At 52.9% G+C, this 17,285-nt stretch overlaps 1 protein-coding gene and 1 long non-coding RNA gene across 2 annotated transcripts in view; both read left to right on the top strand.

Moving 5' to 3' along the window:
• Positions 1-17,285, top strand: part of TCERG1L (transcription elongation regulator 1 like) — a 478,247-nt gene that overhangs the window by 188,965 nt on the left and 271,997 nt on the right. The window lies entirely within an intron of this gene.
• On the top strand, positions 7,306-9,464 carry LOC112444506 (uncharacterized). The gene is made up of 3 exons (XR_003032835.2): positions 7,306-7,610; positions 7,750-7,806; positions 9,290-9,464. It is a non-coding gene; the product is annotated as an uncharacterized lncRNA (long non-coding RNA).

Below are 17,285 nucleotides of genomic sequence, written 5' to 3'. Positions count from 1 at the left end.
GGAAATGAAAGACACAAGTTCACACATTTTTCTCCAGTCTTGCTGGTGGAGGGGCCCTGGGGCACCAGCCCAAACCCATCCGTGGGCCTGGCGAGTCACGTGTGCTCAGCGTGGTGACCAGAGCTAACCATACTGTGTTGAATTCTGGAAATTCGCTAGGAGAGGAGATTTCCGGTGCCCACATCACAAACAAATAACTGCGGTCAGCTTTTCACTCAGCATCTGTAGACCAAACGTCATGCCCACAATTTTTATTAATAAATGTATTACTTTTATTTGTATTAATACAATTTTATGATAAACATTTAGAAATGAGCACAGAGGCCCCAGGAAGGCTGGCTGCTCCTGGGAAAGAGAAATGTGCTCCGCTCCAGCGTCGATCTCCTGGCTCCCTGACTTCCGTGCGGCACCAGCTACTCATTTACTGTCCGAAAAACTGAAGTAAAGAACTTGTCGTTGTTTCTCTCTTGGAAACGCTGCATCTGGTGCAGAAGCGGCTTGTGGATTTGTTTTGGTTGACTGTGTGTCTTTGGTCGGACACTCTACTCGGGCAGGCTGAGCCCCGCCGTCTCCACACTAAGGAAGGGTCGTCCTGTCGCCTCCGGCAGCGATGACGACTCCACGTCCCTGCCTTCACTTCCCGCCTCAACACCTGCAGCGCCGGCCCCTCAGTGCCCAGGCCCACCCGGACCTCCTCCCACTGCGCCGCTGCAGCCGTGCTCGGGCGAGTCGTCCCAGGAGCCCCGCTGCATGGTCATCTCTGCTCTGTCTCCAGCACACGTGACTGCGGACCTTCCTCGGGTAAACGAGCGTGTCAACACACGCGGCAGGCCCTGCTCCGTTCAGCACAGGCTCGGGATCCTAGAGACGACACATTTCAGGATTTCCTTTGGAAAACATTCAGGGTGCTTCCTTCAGTGTGTGATTTACCCTCCGGGAGTGAGCCTCCTGTCCTCTAGAGGCCGGAAAGCCTAACCCACACGTGACCAGAGGCTCTGCCCATCAGACCAGCCACGTGCTTCTTGGGGACGAGTCTGAGCAGCCAGGCTCTTAGGAGCTGGCTCCATGGCCACAGGCTGACCCTCGGGCACAATTATGCAACTGGCTGTTCATCCAGCCCCCAGCATCGGGGTGGCAGCAGTGGCCGCAGTGGGATTCCAGTTGGAACCCCATCCCACGGCTTTCCCTGGGCACATGACTCCCAGATCTACAGCTTCCAAGCTTGTGGTCACACTCTTGGAGACAGTGTGGGCTAAGGAGCCCTCCGCAGTAGAACCCGCTGGAGTGGACTCTGATGTCTGCATGTAGGAGCCCTGACCCATCCCTGCATGGATCGCGGCTTCCAGCTCCTTCTCCTCACACACAGGATTCTGGCGTCTCAGCTTCATTCAGCACCAGCTCTCACCAAGTCCAGGTTGCAGCCAATAATTGGGAAATCAGCTAATCCATTCCCAGGTAATCAAGTGAGTCCCAGAATCCAGAATCTCTAAGGTCTCCATTTGCATAATTTAAATTTATTTAAATGTATGTCCTCTTCTCCTAGTCCAGTGTCTTCAAATAGATACCCTTCCATAGTCTTCAAGTTTTCTTTCTGTTACCAACAATAACCTTGAATTTCTTGTAGACGGTATATCTTCTCTCGGGTTGGATGCTATAATTAGCTTCCTGGGTCATAAAGAGAGTCTGCTTCTAACTATAGATATAAAGAAAATGGGGGGCGGGTAGAGACAGGGCAGGAGCGACGGCATCTTTGTCAACATGACACTCTCTAGCGAGGCCTGGTCATGCTCTGAGGCAGCAGCAGCTCCAGCCGTGGCAGGAAGTGTTGCTCCTTCTGCCTGTGAGGCTCAGGAGGTTGGTGGTTTGGGAGGAGCCCTGGCTTCATTAAAATCCTCCCAACACCCTTGTCCCAATTTTTAGCCCCACCCCACCTTCCTCAACCAGTGCCTTACTTTTCACTTAAAAGATTCGCAGAGGCATGTGTGTAACAGATTTCTTACACTGTGATTCAACAACCTGAGGAATCAGACTCTGCATCGAGTTATCCAGCCACAGGAGATAAGGGATTCACGGAAGGTAGCCACAAAATCGTCTCATCCCTTGATCCCATCTTATGCTGAGAGGTTTTAGCTTTGAACTTGTTTTATTTTAGGTTCCTCATCATGATTAGAAGCCACCCACCTGACTGACAGGCCTTGAATTCCTCACACCCATCCTAATGACTTAAGAGACGCAGCATGTCACCATGCCCAAGCCTTGGCTTCCAGAGGCACGTCATCCTTAGGCTGGGTGACCATGAAGTTGCTGCTCTATCGCCGTGTGCTGTGGGATGCCCACAGCCCAGGCTCAGGGCTCAGCCACCTGGTCACAAAGGCCCGGATTTGCTACCTGCAGACCTCCAGTAACAAGGCTCTCAGCTGCAGAGAGAACACTGTCTGTTTATTCTGGCCTAGAGGGGTGATTGTATACTGGTTGTATACTTCAGAGAGTACCAGTTACTCACAACATTTATAGGAAGGTCAGAGGACCAGAGGGTGAGATGGTTGGATGGCATTACCAAGTCAACGGACATGAGTTTGCGTAAACTCCGGGAGTTGGTGATGGACAGGGAGGCCTGGCGTGCTGCAGTCCATGGGGTCGAAAAGAGTCAGACACAACTGAGCGACTGAACTGAACTGAACAGTGGGCCAGGCAGGAATGGTTCACAGTGAGGCAAGGGGGCCAGGAGAGACGCCTGACTGCCAGGGCACGAGTCCAGTGGAGACCCCAGTGTCTCCCACTCATCGTGCCTCAGACCAAGGCCCAGAGCCCTCCCTGCATTTCTCCTCAGAGAGCCGAAACCCCTCAGACGATGTGACTCCAGCTCCCACTCACGGCCACCGCTGCACCTTGACGCGTCGCTGGGCAGCCCCCAGGGACACGCAAGCCCTGACTCGGCTCGGGGTGCTTGTTATTCTGTTTCCACCCTCGCCCAGGCCGGGCTCCAGAGGAGGTGGGGCATGGCTGAACGAGTCGTTCCATGCTGGGAGCCACATTTTCCAGCCACCGAATAGCCCTTTTCCTTCTGTGAAAAGACAGCTGTGCCTCTAATTCTGTTTTGCATCATTCGTTGTCCTAACCCTCAGGCCTCAAGCCTCCAGACGCCCCAGGAGCCGACCCACTTTTCATTAACTTACAGGATTTAAAAAAATCTTCGAATTTCTGATCTATCACAATTAGAGCAATAATGCTTTTAACAGTCGATGCTCTTGCGATAATAATTTTTGCAAGAATTGCATAAGGTCTTTTTTCTTTTCAGTTAGCAAGGTCATGAAGCAGAGTTTGGTGGTGGGTGTACTGCTCCTGGGAGGGGGCAGGGCCACTGTCTCCTTGGTGCTGGGGGGAGGACCAGGCTAAATAGACGGGGTGGGGGGGTGCCAGGTCCCAGCAAGGGGCACACGGGCCACTTTCAGGTGAGAGGCGGGCGGTGGGGCGAGTGAGTGGAGGCGGGCAGGTTCATTAGTGGGAGAATGCACTCACGATCCAGGGCTGGGAGAGGCGGCGTGCATCCGCAGGGGAAATGTCTGGGGTCGTGGGATTCGGGGAGGATGAGTTCTGCTTTACACGCACGTGGAATCTGAGGTTCTCAGGAGTGTTCAGGGGAAGATTTCTGAAGAGAATGGGACTGAGCTGGAGCTCAGGAGTGGGTGAGCTCTGAGCCGGCCCCGCCGGTCTGTGCTGTTATGGGTATTTGGGGTAATTGGGGCTCCTGATAAACTCTGTTTCCTCTGATTTTCTTCCCCACAGAAAAGAAAAGGCTTTCTGCTGAGGACTTGTCAGACTCTCCATTATGATTGACATTGGTATTTTTTTCAAGTATTGAATTTTATAGGAACTGTCAGCCTTTGACTCGAAAAGAGACTTTTTATGCTTTGTGGCGCGTTCCATGTCATTTCCGCCGGATCCAGGGCCCGTTTATTGAGGGCTTATTAGTTCCAAGCCCATAACTCGCTGTTTGCATTTGAAATGTGATGGCTGCAAGTTTTCAAGTGTTCCACTTTTATTCCCCGTTGGGAATTCCTCACAAGACAGATCCTGACAATCGAACTGCCAGGAAGCAGCTTTCCTGGAGAGTCTGCAGTGTGTTCTAAGACGTGTGTGGTTGGTGCAAGTAAACCGGCCAGCTCACCCGGTCCAGCTGGCCTCTGGTGAGCTCTGGGGCCTGTGGAGGGGCCCGCACCACAGGGGACAGAGGCCCCGGCCGCTTGCTGTACGCCCCGCCTGCCTTTGTCTGTCTGTCTGCCTCTCTCATCCCCTTGTGATCACAGGTGCGCAGAGAAGGTGAGGCCATTCATCAGGACGTCACAGCGGGTGCCCTGCTCCACGCCTGGCCCACCGGCCGCGATGGGGCCGCCCGGGACTCAGGTCCTGATCTTGGGTGCTGCCAGGCAGAATCCGCTCTCATTTCCTGGAAGCACCTGGAAAGTCGCGGGCATTCATCGACTGATGCAGCTGGACAGAAGGACTGACGAGTCGGCTGTCTCTCAGGAGAGGGTAGCGAGGTGAGCTTGGCCTTTCTGCCCTGTTGCATGTGTATGCAGGATGGCAGAGAGAAGCAACCTTCCACCGGAACCTCCAAGGCACCTGTGCCCTCCGGGACTCCATCTTCTCCCCTCTGCCAGCTCACCAAGCTGCCTGCCACCAGGCTTGTTAAGCAGCTTACTGTGCAGGGGCTGGTCGGCTGAAGCTGAGTGGGAGCAGGACCACCGCCTTTGTTCACAGCGATTTGCAGAGCAGACATTTCCAGAGTCAGCACAGGGAGGCCTTTGGATGAAATTGCTCCTTTTCTCCTCCTCCCATACTCCAGAAGCATCACATTTGCAACATTCTTTGGCCTTTAGCAATATTTCATGGACTCCCTTCAACAGTTCTGAGTTCCTCTCTGCTTGTTATAGAAAATGACACGATACTTTTTTTTTAAGCAGTGAAACTTCTGAAATCATTTATGTACTGTTTTTAAAAGCTTGGGAGCCAAGTGGTGCCTCACAGTGTTCTCTAGAACTAGGTTTTTTCTGCGTCCCGTGGCACCCACTGGCCACATTAACTGACACATTCTTCTGCATATCAAGGCGAGATTCAAGAATCATTAATGCTACATGTTAAATGGTTTTGCCATCTGCTTTTGCTCTCTCTTCTTTTCTCTGTATACAAAACGTAAGAGCCCTTCCTCCATGTGAAATCGCCCGATTCAAGATGACCTCTCGCTGACCTCTGTGTTTCCCGTGATAAATACTCCAGGTACACAAATGGAAATGTTTAGTCTGCTTTTGTCTTAGAGAGTAGTAGGTGGCAGGGTCCACCTTAGGAGACCTTGGTTTTTCAGAATCAGTGCCCCGTACTGCGTATCCGTAATTTTGTTCTTTATTCTTAGATCAATGTATTCTGCCTCGAAACGTGTCTTGTTTACTCAATTGTCCCCTTTTGAGACTTCCACCCTCATGGCAGAAAGTGAAGAGGAACTAAAAAGCCTCATGGTGAAAGTGAAAGTGGAGAGTGAAAAAGTTGGCTTAAAGCTCAACATTCAGAAAACGAAGATCATGGCATCCGGTCCCATCACTTCATGGGAAATAGATGGGGAAACAGTGTCAGACTTTATTTTTCTGGGCTTCAAAATCACTGCAGATGGTGACTGCAGCCATGAAATTAAAAGACGCTTGCTTCTTGGAAGGAAAGTTATGACCAACCTAGACAGCATATTCAAAAGCAGAGACATTACTTTGCCAACAAAGGTCCGTCTAGTCAAGGCTATGGTTTTTCCTGTGGTCATGTATGGATGTGAGAGTTGGACTGTGAAGAAAGCTGAGTGCAGAAGAATTGATGCTTTTGAGCTGTGGTGTTGGAGAAGACTCTTGAGAGTCCCTTGGACTGCAAGGAGATCCAACCAGTCCTTTCTGAAGGAGATGAGCCCTGGGATTTCTTTGGAAGGAATGATGCTAAAGCTGAAACTCCAGTCCTTTGGCCACCTCATGTGAAGAGTTGACTCATTGGAAAAGACTCTGATGCTGGGAGGGACTGGGGGCAGGAGGAGAAGGGGACGACAGAGGATGAGATGGCTGGATGGCATCACTGACTCGATGGACGTGAGTCTGAGTGAACTCCGGGAATTGGTGATGGACATGGAGGCCTGGCGTGCTGCGATTCATGGGGTTGCAAAGAGTCGGACACGACTGAGCGACTAATCTGATCTGATCTGATCTGATCGTCTGTTATCTGAGAGGCAAGAGAAATGTGCTTCCATGGGGAGGGTTCCATCCGGGGTGTGGGTGGAGGGCAGGCGGCCCCTGCGGTCTGTGACACGGTGGGCAGTCCGGCCGAAGACTCGGGCCAGCAGATGTATCCCCGCGCACCCTGTTCGTGGGTTCCCCCAGGCTCCTCTGGTTGCTCAGACTATAAAAAATCTGCCTGTAATACCAGAGACCTGGCTTTGATCCTTGGGTCTGGAAGATCCCCTGGAGAAGGGAATGGCTACCCACTGCAGTATTCTTCCCTGGAGAATTCCATGGACAGGGGAGCCTGGTGGGTTACAGCCCATGAGGTTGCAAAGAGTCAGACACGACTGAGCAACTAACACTTTCTGAGACTTAAAGATTCCTTAAAGATTGTGGCTGTATATGAGGTGGCCCCTTCCTCACCTAGTTGAGGGCTTTGCTTTAAATATGCATTTACATGGAATGCTGCTTTAGGGGTAAGTAGGTAAAATTGCAAATTAAAGAGAGCAGGAGTGTGTCACCATCTTAATTGCTGGGAAAAAGTAGCATTCATAACTTTTGCTCGTTTAACTTGAGAGCCCATTGTGTCTCCTCCTAGGAACCTGTGTCATCCTGCACTGTGAGTTTCTACCTCTTTGCAAACCTGACTCCTTTGACTGCATTCGCTGACAGCTGGGCTATGCGTCATTTTCAAACTACGTTGAGGATGAGTGAAAGTTTAACCACTAATCAGTGAAGCCTTGCTTCTAAGGGGGTCAGTCGTTTATGGTTTCTGAAGATCTCCATCCTCCAGGAAAATAAAACCCATGTTCCTTCCCAGGAGCAATGCTTGACTTGGATTCAGCAGAGGAGAGTGTGTCCTTAGACAAGTCTGAGTGAGCCAGAAGATTCTAGTTCCAGACGCCAGGTGCACCTTCACACCTTTGCTGAATGAATGGGTCCATATATTTGCTGGCATTTTCTATCTTATTATGACCACGACTTGGCATTTTTAGCACAAGTGCTTTGCCCAAACATCAGTCAGTTTTTCATGGTGGCCCTGGAGCCTTCAGCGACTTGGGGCAGGTCTGTGCAATTCCCATTTCTCAGAAGAGGAAGCTGCTGTTACTGTTTTTAATAACAGAATTGTTTTCACTCTTGCAGAACGTTCTCGTGTGCCCAGGGACACTCCTGTCCTGTGCGGCTTCCAGGAGGAGCCGAGTTTCCAGCTCTGCCCTCTAGAGCAGCACACTTGTCTGCTGCAGTCCTGGGGTTGGATACAGACCCTCCCTCTGAGGGACAGCTCCTCCTCCCTCAGGCTTGAGGCAGAGTGACGGCGGCCCAGCTGCGCCCGATGAGGATGTCTGAGCAGGCTCCCAGGCGGTAAAGAAAGGACTTCCCCCTAGCCCTGCCACCTCGGAAGCAGGGGTCCCGGATCCCTGGGGGGCAGGACGACCCTGCCCTAGGCCTCTAGGGCCACTCTGCGGGCAGCCTGTGGATGGATGATGAAACTTGTCTGCAGGGTCCTCCCAGAGTGAGGAGCTGTCCTGACCCAGTGGAGACCCCCGCGGAGGACGAGGTGAAGTCTCATCTGATACTCTTATGGGTGGGCTTGGAGCAGGGGGCCGTGTGGACGTGGTGGGACCCCTGGACCCCGGCTTTGTGAGTCAGGGAGGCTGTGTGGTGTCAGTGTAGACAGATGTGCTCCCACACGCACGGAACAACCCGCTCCCGTCCCCAAAACAGAGCGCGCACTGTGTGTCCAGCCTGGGGTCCTGCTTGTCCATTTGGTTTTCCTCTTAGCAATGAGGACTGCTTTTTAAAATTATTAACTGAAAGCCTTGATGAGCTTATGTGATGCTGGTTAGGTCTTGGCTGCAGACAGCTCTGCTGTGGTCTTGAGTTTCTGGAATCTCATGATTTCTGTCCCTTTTGCTCAAGGATCCAAACAAAGTAAAACCATGCAAACATCATACACTAGACCAGAGCCGTAAATAATTGCAAAACTAGACAAAATTTTGGATGCAACAGCACATTATTTCTTATATATTAGTGTTTCCTACTATAAACTTTTATAGCCTGAGTAGTTTGGTCTTACTCATTTTAAATTATTTTTAATTACAAAAGAGATACATGTTTAATATTGAAAATTCATACAAAAGCAAAGAGAGTAAGGAATCCCCCCACCATAATCACTGCTGATGTCTGGTTTATATCCTTCTAAGCATTATGAAAAGGAGGAAAAAGTACATCACATTGTATAGCTTTAAACAGTCTTCTTAGTATATCTGAGTGTTTTTCTAACACTGATAATATGTACTCATATTTTCATAGTTAACAGTTGATTCACAGAACAAAATATATTGAATAAATCATCCAAATTTGACATTTTGAAATTTTAATTTTTTATGTAATTAAAAACAACATACTTCTATAAATATATATGTATCTAGTTTACTATTTACTACCATTGCTAATTGGAGAAGGAAATGGCAACCCACTCTAGTATTCTTGCCTGGAGAATCCCATGGACAGAGGAGACTGGTGGGCCACAGTCCGTGGGGTTGCAACGAGTCAGACACGACTGAACGACTAACACACACACACACCATTGCTAATGCATTTTTTCATTCTTATTTTTGTAGTCTGTTCGCGCACAGGAACACTATTATTTTGCCTGGTTTCAGCATATTTTATGGGATTTGCAGGAGGCAGGCGGGAGCAGGCCCTCCTTGACTAAGCACGTCCCACCTCCATCTCCCTGCTCACGCTCCTCCTTCAGCGCTTTCTGTCCTGTTGCGGTGCTCTCAACAATCCAATTTCAGGCAAAAACAATCCAATTTTAGGTGTTTGGCATAAGAAACATGTTTACAAGCAGTTTTTTTCTTTATCTTAAATAAGAGATATTTCTTGTGTCAGATAAGTGCTGGGTGAAATAAATAACTACAAACCAAGATCCTGGGATGGGAAGCCGGGGTAGCGGTGGGACAATTTTATGTAGGGAGGATTTCCTGATTGGCAGAGGTGGGAATAAAATGGGGGTGTGGGGCTCCACGTTCAAGGATCCAAACGAAATAAAGCCGTGTGAACATCAGACACGAGACGTCACTACTGGAACGGAGAGCGGAGAGGAGCAGGTGGGCGTGAGCTCGGTGAGGGGGCGGTTAAGGGGAGGGGCTGGCTGGAAGGGAAGTGCTCGGTGAAGCTGACGCCGACCTCCGCTGAGCAGGCCCCGCCCCGCCCGCCCCGCCCCGGCCCCCTCCCCGCCCCCGCCCCGCCCCGCCCCGCCCCGGCCCAGGCCCGGCCCCCTCCCCGCCCCCGCCCCGCCCCGCCCCGCCCCGGCCCCCTCCCCGCCCCGCCCCGCCCCGGCCCCCTCCCCCGCCCCGCCCCGCCCCGCCCCGCCCCGGCCCCCTCCCCGCCCCCGCCCCGCCCCGCCCCGCCCCGCCCCGCCCCGCCCCGCCCCGCCCGCCCCGGCCCAGGCCCGGCCCCCTCCCCGCCCCCGCCCCGCCCCGCCCCGCCCCGGCCCCCTCCCCGCCCCCGCCCCGCCCCGCCCCGCCCCGCCCCGCCCCGGCCCCCTCCCCGCCCCCGCCCCGCCCCGCCCCGCCCCGCCCCGCCCCGGCCCAGGCCCGGCCCCCTCCCGCCCCCGCCCCCGTCCCGCCCCCGGCCCCGGCCCGGCCCCCTCCCCGCCCCCGCCCCGTGTTGCAGGACCGACCTGGCTGTGTCCTGAGTGTCCCCGTCTGCCCTGGCAGCGACCCCTTGGAGCTGGCAGCACCCTGTTTACCTCGAGGAAGCTGCGGCGCAGGAACGGGGCGCCGGGCAGTGAGCGAGCAGCGCCCGGGCTGGAGGCTCGTCTTCTAAATGCCAGGCCCCGCCGGGCTCGGGCCGTCCCGTCCACAGGTGCCCTGGGCGTCCCTGCCGCCTCCCACCTCTCGTGACCACGGGTCCTGAGCCTGCCCGCAGTCCCGGCCTGGACACCGGACTCACGGGAGCCAGAGGCTCTGCGCCCCGAGGCGGTCTGGACCCCTTTAACCCTGGGCGAGCTGTCTACCCCCAATCCCACCCGTTATTCTTTCTGTAACACTTACTGGGCCCGTCTGTGCCGGGGTGTTTTCAGTTCAGTCGCTCAGTCGTGTCCGACTCTTTGTGACCCCAGGGACTGCAGCACGCCAGGCCTCCCTGTCCATCACCAACTCCCGGAGCTTGCTCAAACTCATGTCCATTGAGTCGGTGATATCACTGAGTCAGTGATACCATTGAGTCAGTGATACCTCATCCTCTGTCATCCCCTTCTCCTCCTGCCTTCAATCTTTCCCAGGGGTGTTTACAGTCTTGCAAAACCAGCTGACAGGGTGACCTGGGCAGCCCCGGGCAGGTTTGCACCTACAGGAGAGCAGGACGTGAGGTGCACGGGCTGTTGTCAGTGAAGCAAAGAGCCCCCACCCTGGACTCTGGGCATCCATGCAGCCGCCTGGTTTCATGGCATGTCCTAGCAACCCTGTGGCTCCCTGGAGGAGGTGTGAGAGAACTGGCTGACTGCGAGAGGCCGTGGGTTGAGGCACGGGCAAGTCACCAGTGCCGGTAAGACCAGGCCCCAGTGTGGACAGCTTCCTGACCCCAGGCCCCTCCAGGCACCTGGCTCCAGACCAGGCAGGGGAATGGGGTCCCTGAGCCCCCGCCACCCCTCACTGCCCTCCTGTGGCCGCACTGCCCTGCAGGAGTCCCTGCTGGGTGAACCCAGGACGCTGTAGCTGAACCTCCCCAGGGAAACGATCCTGGTTCTGAAGGTAAGACCCAAAGGACTGCCTACCTGCCCAGGTGAGACCAGGGACAGGAACAGCTCCTCCAAGGCAGAGACTGCATCTGTACTGCAGCCTGTGTTTTGGCCCCGGATTGTAGGCTGTGAACAAACCAGCCAGGAAGCCAGGAGTAGAGGTGAATGATGCCGCTGGCATCACATTTGGAAAGAAAAGCAAAGTTGGACAGAATTTAACTAATTTCCTCACCGTGAATCAACATATTACTTTGTGCGTGTACACCCAACCAGCATCCTCCCCTATGTAAATAGTTGTTTTATTAGATTATTTAAAACACAACAGTGTTTGTCATTAGCTTCTCCATGAATCATCTGAATCATGGTTTGTGGTTACTGAACTAAAATTCAACCTTGAAGCGTGTTGTGATATATTTTTGCAATAAAAATATCAAGTTCATTTAAACAATTACTTTTTAAAACACTGTCTCTCACCCGGTGGGTTTTCATTGATCGGATTATGAAAGGCAATCGCTGTCCTGATGGTCTCAATAAATTCCCCATGTGAGACAAAGTGGTCATGGCATCGACTCACTGGGCAACCTCAAACTGGAGCTCGCGGCTGGGGGGGATCCCAGCCCGCCACGTGCGAGGCTGTGGAGGGCAGCAACGGGCAGTAAACAACTAAGGCTGTGTTTTGAGGCAGTAAATTTATTCATGTCATTCTCCAAGGTAACTCGGAGTGTTTCTGAATTGTCGTGATAGCGTGAAAACGTCATCTTCTCCTGGGAATCCGGTTCTGACACTGACTTTCCTCCCCCGTTAGGTGTGGCAGGATCAGGCTTGGGGAGGTGGCCCTTTCATCACCGTGGCGTGGATGTGAGGCAGGGATAGTCTTGTCTCCCCGGTTCTCAGCTGTGGGCCTCCCTGCGATGCCGGGGCCTCCGTCTCTGGTCCTCATGGTGCTAATTGTAGGACGTGACCCGTCCTACAAAAAGATGCCCTCACTCAGGTCTGCTAGGATGCCCTGGTGGGCGCCTGGCCCTCGGTGGCTCCCAGGTTGGAGGGGGAGACACAGAAGCCCCTACACCTGACCAGAGGCTGGGAGGGGGCCAGCGGGACTTTAATGTTGGGCGGGAGTGGGACTCACACAAGCACAGAGAAGGAGGGACCCTGGTGCAGCCAAGGCTGGGTACATGCTCTGCCTCTGCAGACGGTCCAGGGGCGGCGGACGGGTCCCTGCAGCTGACATGACCAAGGAACGCAAGCTGAGGCTTAACACACCAGAGGTGGATTCTCATGGATCTGGAGGCCCAGGGACTGGAGTTGAGGCCGCTCATCCACAGGACACAGGGAGCCATGCTCCCCGCAGGGATGGAGGAGGAAGAGGCTCCGAAGGATGAGGTCGAGGTGGCCTGGGAGGAGGACACCGCCTGACGGGCACAGCTGGGGCAGGCAGCAGGGATGCAAGGCTAGGCATCACATAAGGCTGGCGCTGGGATGCTGTGCTGGGTCATAGGCACGGCCCAGAGGAGAGAGGAGGGACTGCTCCACGGGGAGGAAGCGGGGAGTGGGAGCCGGATGCTCCCAGATGGGCTGGCAGGGAGTCTGGGGGATGCAGGACAGCCAGGAGTGACCACAGGGGAATGGCAGGACCCCGCCCATGGGCCCGGAGGGTGATGAGTGCAGAGGAAACAGGAAGGTCCACTTGGGCGTTTTGAGTTGGAGACACAAGCGGCTCCAAGACGAGAGACCTCACAGGCCTTTGGATGGCCCTGTTGATGGGGAGTCCAGGCCCAGGGCGTGGAGTGGGGGTGTCAAGAGCAGACGGCCAGGGCAGTCCGCTCTGCCGTCCACTGGGGGCTTGGGGTGGGAGGAGGGCAGGTTCTGGTTAGAGGGGTCAGCGTGAGGCCTGCAGGCTCTAGGACAGGGGTGCCCCGCCGGCGTCTGAGAGCCCTGTGCCAGCAGGACGGGCCTGGACAGGAGGGCGGTGGGAGGACCGGGACACAGAGCTGTTCCTGCGAAAGCGGGGCATGGACCGGCAGCGTCTCACAGCGCTGCCCACTGGGGGTGGAGGACTGCATAGCGCCACCCGCCCAGGACCCTGGGGTTTGGGCCGGGAGGAGGCAGGGGCCTGGGGGCCACTCCTGAGTCATGCAACCCCTGGGGCGTCTGGGGCGAAGCCCCTGCTCTGGCCCAGCACGCTCATCCCTAATGGGTTCTCGTGGGAGGATGTCTTCAAGGCTCCCAGCTCAAAGACTCAGGGTTTGAACTTGTCTCTGTTTATACCAGGCTGGCTTGCTTGCTGGAATCAGATGTTTTTCTTAAAGAAAGTTTATACTTGGACAATTTACAGAAAAGACCCAGCAATTTTTTTTTTTTTTCTTCCCTGTTTGAAGCCCATCCACTCACTCCGCAGCGTGGAGAAGAAGAAGATTGGATTCCGGGTGACGGACACCCGTTTGTCCTGGTTACTGTGAAATTGTCGCCTTGGCTCCAATAACTGGCGGAATGGCTGGGCCAAGCGGAGAGCGGAGGCGGGTGGACTATTTTCTCTGCACTTGCAGACTCTGCCCCTGGCTGAGTCTCGGTAATAGCGGAGCGTTTCCCTTGGTTGAGAAAGGCCATCAACGCACCCGCTGTCTTTAAATGACTCCCTGGCTCCAGTGATCAAGACAAAGTGGCCAACGGGGGCCGGGCGGGGACGCGGGGAGCCAGCTGGCAGCAGGCCTCCGCAGCAGCCACATTGTCACGGGGTTCGGCGGTTATTGAGGGGGCATGGTGGGGCCCGGGTCCGAGGCTCACCCTGGCTCTGGGGGGACCCCTATGGTCAGCAGGAGGGGTGCTGTCCACCCCTGGCTCTCAGCACACAGTGGCCCCATGACCACAGCTCCTTAGCTGGGATTCCCCGAGACCTCGGTCTGGCCCAGGGGTCCAGGCCTGGGACACCGGCCCCGGGGGAGCCTCCAGGCTGCAGGCTCCTGGGCTGGAAGGAGGGGCCCTCTGGGGAGATGAGGGCGGCTGGGGCGGCTCTGGGGGCATGGCAGCCCAGGGGAGCAGCTGCTTAGGGGTGCTGGCGAGGTGGCGCCTTTCTGTTCAGCAAACATCAGTGGAAGCGTCCCAGTCCACAGAGGCCGCCTTTGGCCACCTGCTTTGGTCGGGGACTTCCACGGGAGGGGGCCTTGGGGGCAGGACAGGGCCAGCCTGGCACTGCCCTCCCTTCACTTAGGAAATGCCCCCGGTGCCCAGGATCGCTGCCTGGAGCTCAGCCTCGCTCTTGTTGAAACGCTGTGAGGGGCTCTGTGCTCAGCCTGCCGTCTTTCTCTCCCTCACAGTCTGTCCAGGTTGGCAGGATTTGGCTGGATTCTGTGGTTTTTTGGGGAAAAAAAAAAAGCGTCCTGACTGTTTCAGTCTTTTATTTGGAGTTTGTAAGCATTTGCACCTTCTGTAGCTTTTGACGTGGTTGGCTTTAGGTCTGCTGGCCCGTTAGCTTCTCTCATTTAGCCTGTCTGCTTTTTGTCCATTCCTCTGCCTTGCTTTGGATTATTCAGTGATTTTTGTACTATTCCGTTTTATGTATTCTGACTCTACGCGTCTTTTTAAATCTGCGCTGTTGCTGTAAGGATATAACATGGAGCCGTAACTAGTGATCAGTGGTGAGTTGATGTTACGACACGTCACAAGGGAGGAACGTAAGAACCCGCAACAGGAGGCCTCCCGTATTTCTGTTCCCACTTAGCCTTAGTGATTGTTGCTGTTGTCTTTATTTTACTTCAATTATAAACCTGACAGTCATCATTAGCAATTTGCAAACAGTTGTTTATCTTCAAAGTAATTAAGAAAAGAGAAAAATATTGTCACCACGTATTTATACTCTGATGCTCTTCCTTCCTGCCTGCAGACCCCAGGTCCCATCTGCTGCTCTCTCCTTTAAGGCTCAGAGCTTCCCTCTGCATCTTGTCCTTATGTTGCTAATCTGTCGGCTACAGAATCGCCCGTCTCGTTTACTGGAAACGTCTCTGTCGCTCCTCCTCCTCTTTCTCCTCCTTCTCTTTGGTTTCTCCTCCTTCTCCTCCTCTTCCTCCTTCTTCTTCTCTGAGCATGGAGTTCTACGTTGGCAGGGTTTATTTTCAGCTCTGGGTTTTCAGTATAGCTTTGCTGTCCTCCTGGTGTTTTCTTAGGAGAAGTCGTCATCCTTCCCATCGTCCCCCTGAAATAATGTGCATTTCTCACTGACTTTTTAGATTCTTTCTTTATCTGCTCTTCATCAGTTTGGCTAGGATGTGTCTAGTTGTTTTTCTTTGAACTTATCATCTGCTGTTGTTCAGTCACTAAGTTATGTCTGACTCTTTGCGACCCATGGACTGCAGCACGCCAGGCTTCCCTGTCCTTCACTATCTCCCAGAGTTTGCACATTTGGCATTTATTATGCTCTTTGAACTTGTGGGTTCCTTTTTATTTTCATCAAATTTGGACGATTTCCAGCCAGAACCTTTCAGATCTTTCTCTCTGCCCCATGCTCCATCTTTTCTTCTTCCGAGAATTTAATCACACGTAACGTGGACCTCTCAATGTTCCTCAGCATTGTTGATTCTACGTTCACTTTTTCCAGCAATGTTTTTACTTTTGGAAGGTGTTTAGATCTGTAGAGTGACTGCAGAAGCGGGGGAGGCAGTCCCCTGTTACCTCATGTGCTGTTTCTCCAGTTACTAACTTCTTGCTGTGGTTTGATGGGTTAGACAATATCAGTAAGCCAGTGTTGATATGTTGACTAACTCCATGCTCTTTCCATACTTCTGATGTCCTTTTTCTGCCCCAGGCTCTCGCCCAGGACCCCAAGCAGGACATCATGTCACATTCAGTCTCATGTCTCCTTAGGCTCCTCTTGGCTGCAACAGTTTCTCGGACTTTCTTGGTTCTTGAGGACCTTGACTCTGAGCAGAGTGCTGGTCAGGCATTCTGCAGAGTTCCCTCAACTGAGACCTGCTTCTCTAACAAGTGGGCTGGGTAGTGCCTTTGGGGGGAGGACTGCAGGGGTAAAGTGCCCTTCTCATCACAGCACACCAGGGGTCTGAGCTCTCCACAGAACTTATCACGGCCCATGTTAACCTTGGTCACCTGGCTCGAGGCTGTGTTTGTCACATTTGTACTGGTTGGTTTGGAGGCCTGGTTTGCCGGTTCTAACAGTGGGATGAGCCGAGAACACGCTTCTGTTCACTGTGTCTCACTGGATCATGGGTAACATCTTTTGCTTCCTTGCGCATCTGGTAGTTTTTCATTTGATTCTGGACATTGTTTATGAAAGAATAGTAGAGCCTTAAGTATACCTTGATTTTGTTTCATTCCTTTCCCAGATGGGGCTAGGCTGATTTTTTCAGATTTCCCAGAGTCTAGCTGAGCTGGCTCAGAGTCACTGCTTTAATTGGATCAGGTTCATTTGTGATCACCCAAATGCCGTACACTTTCTGGATGTTGTCAGTACGTGACCTAGAGGGAGACAGGTATTTTTGGCTCAGCTTTGGTTACAACTCCAAGAGAGCCATGGCATCCAGACACTTCGACAACAGAAAAAGCTCTAAAATGTTCTGACCAGCATCTCCTCCACTGCTGTTTTTGGCAAAACTTGGGGAGAAGTGGCTGAGGGGCTCACTGGACAGAGTGCTCTGCCCTTGCCTCGGGTTCTTTCTTGCAGACTCCAGCCCAGCCCTGTGCCCACACGATCCTTCAGGCCCACTGATGCCCCTCACCTCTGCCAAGTTGCTCCACCTGGACACCTTCGCCAGGTGTGGAAGCCGCCTCAGTTCTATCACTTCCTACAGAGAGCTCCAAAATCTCAGAAATTCTGGTCATAAGTTTCCTGTTTCTGCTCCTCTTTGCTAGCTCTGTAGAAAAATCTGATTTTTATTTTGTCTCATTTAGTAGTGAAAGATTTATTATTCTTATTAGTGAAAGGCTTTGAGGTTATATACCTGCCTCTGATTGTAATACTACTTTACTTTAAAAGGATACATATTTTGACATCTTAGTGTCACTTACTTTTTAATTAATGGGTGTCAAGAGAAAATATTTGAGAATGAAGTAATCCAAAACTTTTGTCAGCTAAACAAAGTTTATTTCAAAGATTACCTGTGTCAATCAAAACACCCCAGATTGCAATAAGTGAATAACTGAACAAATTCTTTCTAACAGATTGAATGGAATTGTACATTTAAAACGTACAATTTAACTCAGATATAGTATATGACTGTATCATGGATATTGTTTTCAAATCTTCTAAAGACTATTTTTAAAAACTTTTTAATTAATTG

Source organism: Bos taurus, chromosome 26 (genome assembly GCF_002263795.3).
Source record: "Bos taurus isolate L1 Dominette 01449 registration number 42190680 breed Hereford chromosome 26, ARS-UCD2.0, whole genome shotgun sequence".
NCBI lineage: Eukaryota > Metazoa > Chordata > Mammalia > Artiodactyla > Bovidae > Bos > Bos taurus.
Note: the sequence above shows the minus strand (reverse complement) of the source record. Positions and strands in the feature narration are given on the sequence as shown.